Here is a 1,038-nt window from a genome sequence, read left to right on the forward strand (position 1 = left end):
AATAAATAAATGAAGCTATCGTTCATTTAAAAAGTTATTTCTTTTACATATTAAGGCAAAGTAAACTTGTTTTTTCAATAATTTTTTAGCTATTTAATTACGATTTAAATGTAAAATTGAAGTAAAAATTCACAAATTATTTTCAAATTATTATTTATTGTTAAAAGATTTAAAAAAGAATAAAAAGCATTTGAATTTATTGCAAAATTCTCAAAATTAAAAAATATTAATAAAAATAATGCGGTCGATAAAATTACAATTTTAACTTCTTGAAATTTTAATATGTAAAGTTTTTTTATTATATTTATTACTAATTTTATACAAAAAAATTTTTGTAACATAATCAAAATTAATTAAAAAAATATTAATCACAACCATTTTCAATAATAGATATAATGCAATATAATGCAATTTAAAATTTATTTATTTATTTTTTTTTTTTGATGAGAAATAATAATTTGAAAATAATTTATGAATTTTCACTTTAATTTTACATTTAATTCGTAATTAAATAACTAACAAAATATTGACCACAAAGTCGATACATTTTATTTTATTTAATTAAAAACTGGAAAACGATCTTGAAATTTACTAAATGTTTCGCAATAATAGCTGTTTACATTTTTTCCGTAGGACAAGTCTGCCGCGTGTACGCGTGTTTTGCACCAGCAGGTTAAGCGCTGTTGTCACGTTGTGATGAAACTCCCCAATATTAACACTCGCTGTATTTTAAAAACTGTTGCGCCCCTGTAATATACAACTTTTTTGTTCATTTATGATTACTCCATCTCATGCTGAGTAATGGCAGTAAATCTTTTCACACCCTGTATATATATATTAAATATATTAATGTTATATACGAAAAATATCTAAGAATATTAGATATCAAGTAATATGACACAATAGATAACACCTTCCTCGAAACAAAGCATTCTCATGTGAAGCGCAAGGACAGCAGTAGATTCGAAGAAAGCCTGTGCTTGCGTCAGCATAACGAAACTTATAAATATGACTAAAAAACTTAGTTCAGTTCAGTTC

This window comes from Anoplophora glabripennis, unplaced genomic scaffold (genome assembly GCF_000390285.2).
Source record: "Anoplophora glabripennis isolate ALB-LARVAE unplaced genomic scaffold, Agla_2.0 scaffold4666, whole genome shotgun sequence".
NCBI lineage: Eukaryota > Metazoa > Arthropoda > Insecta > Coleoptera > Cerambycidae > Anoplophora > Anoplophora glabripennis.